At 29.3% G+C, this 2386-nt stretch overlaps 1 protein-coding gene across 1 annotated transcript in view; it reads left to right on the forward strand.

Moving 5' to 3' along the window:
- LOC106465060 (smoothened homolog) overlaps positions 1 to 2386 on the forward strand; it is a 61518-nt gene that overhangs the window by 37593 nt on the left and 21539 nt on the right. The window lies entirely within an intron of this gene.

The raw sequence follows: 2386 nt of genomic DNA on the forward strand, positions 1-2386 counted from the left end.
AATATAAATAGATATACGATGCAGCATGACTTAAGCTACTATATAAAAAAAATAAAAGTCGCATACATCCCATGCAGTATTTTCCAGAAGCAAGTTTTCTAACGCTTATAGAAAAGCACTATTGGCCAATCCTAAATACAACCTCTACATAAAATGGCAGTTACTATAATAAGCACCACCCAAATTCATATTGTAAAATCCAGAGAACAACATTTCGTCACATGCTTTCCTTATCCTATAAAATACATCCTATGAAAAAAGTGAAATACAGCGATTGGTATAACATGGTACTGAAATTGACACCTTTGACTAGGATTGGCTAAAAGTTTTACAACTGAGGTTTAACATGCCCAGATGCTGTTTTATAAAGAAAACAGACTAGAAAAAGGTTTAGATAGTAATCATAGATGGCAGATGCTGAAGTGGAAGGAAAATGTTTTTTAAATTTTGAAAAAAATTTCTTCTTAGAGGGTGCTTATTTACAGTCTTAAACATATTTTAGGATTTTTTTCATTAAATAGCTCTTTAAACTTCATTAAATAATTGAATGTTATGCGACTATTTACAAAAATAAAATCTGAAATCCAATAAAAGTTAAGTTCTCTATAATTTTTTTAAATTCACAAATGTGATTTTACTCTCATGATAAGATCAAAATGGCCACGGTGGGTAACATAATTACTAAAGTACTGAAGACTTAATCATAAAAAACATTATAATCTACATTAGAGTGTGTACCCAGGAATATGGGGTTGAAATAGAAATATCAAGAACAACTAGTTTTACACATTTCCAGTTCAGGATCTTAAAGATACTAAAATAAATTTACATGTACAAATGTCTCTTGTAAACTCTATATGTCAGAGTAACCAGTTTCTTTTTCTTTTCCAGGTTTTCTAAAGGCTTGCTTTTTTTGACTAACCTCTTTTGCATGTTGGTAGGTTGACTAATATAAGATCCAACTAGGTTTGGATTTTAAACCTTACAGTGGGTTTCTTTTCCATAAGAACATAATTATTATTTCTCTGATAATAATGACCTAAAACTAACAGCTAATAAATTAACATGTTTCTAATATTAATGTATAAAAATACTTTTTATTGAGGCATAAAACTTAAGTTTGTTTTTGCACAAATGCATGTATATGTAAAAGGACTTTAATATTATCTCTTTTTTTTTTTATTGAGTGTTTTGAACTGTATTTTGAAATCCATTTATGACTTTCATTTATGTCACATTTGGCACTTTAATAAATCTATGTCTCAGTTGTTAATGGTTAAGATTTTAAAAAGCACCTAAATATGCAGTGAGATTTAAGATCTTTAACATCAGTGAACTTGTAACATGTACTCCTCAGTTGTTAAGGCTTTTTGTATAAGTGTAAGTGTTCATACTGTCAAAACCTATTTAAAGAAAACCTAGTTAGTATGTATCACCTTTTCACCAGACATAGTTTGAAGTATTTAAAACTCTCATAAATAATATGCATATATATAGTTTGACAATTCAAATTTCACTTTCTTTGGATATTATGTTTCAAATAAGAACTTGTTTTATTCTTTAAACTTTTACAGTTACTTAAAATGACTTGCTCTTTACAGAACCAGTTGTGTAGTTTTTCTTATTTTCTTATTTTCAGTTGGGGTGACTAGTCCTCATAGATGTCCATTTAGGGACATACATCTTATTGAATCTAGATACAAGAAAATTTTCTTAATGGTCCAAAAAATATTTTGAAAAAGGAATCAGCATAATACTTATGGATAAAAGATCCTTCAGAGATTGTACTACAACTAATAGTAGGTGGAACATGTAAAATTATAAAACCACTAAGTGATGTTTTGATCATAATTTTAAAACCATTATATTGGAAATAGAGAGTTACATCAGGGATGATAGAAACTTTATTGACAAATTACCAAAACAAACAGAACCTAATCACAGTTTAGTGACTGGATGTAGTTTCACTGAATCCCAATATCAATAATGAATAAGGATTGAAAGCAATTTAATATTTTTTTGGACCATTATGAAAATGTTCTTGTATCTAGGTTCAATAAGATGAACGTTCTTAAAGGTTTAAATATAATTCTTGATAGAGTAATATAAAATAAAATGTGGATGTAAACTTTATTTTAACTAGGGATACACGGGTAGTACAATTTGGCTGAATACTGGGTCCAGGTACCCAGCCTAAGCTTTAGCTGGGACCAGGTTCTCCCCCCCCCCCTCTCCCATAAACAAATAAGCAACATACACAGAAATTAGAAACAAAAACAAAATTGACATTTATTACATTTAACCGAATAATCACCGATACAACATTCCAGTTTTACTTTCAACTTTCAATATAAATTAACAAAAATGTGCACACCAGTTTGCAGAA

This window comes from Limulus polyphemus, unplaced genomic scaffold (genome assembly GCF_000517525.1).
Source record: "Limulus polyphemus unplaced genomic scaffold, Limulus_polyphemus-2.1.2 Scaffold1823, whole genome shotgun sequence".
Lineage (NCBI taxonomy): Eukaryota > Metazoa > Arthropoda > Merostomata > Xiphosura > Limulidae > Limulus > Limulus polyphemus.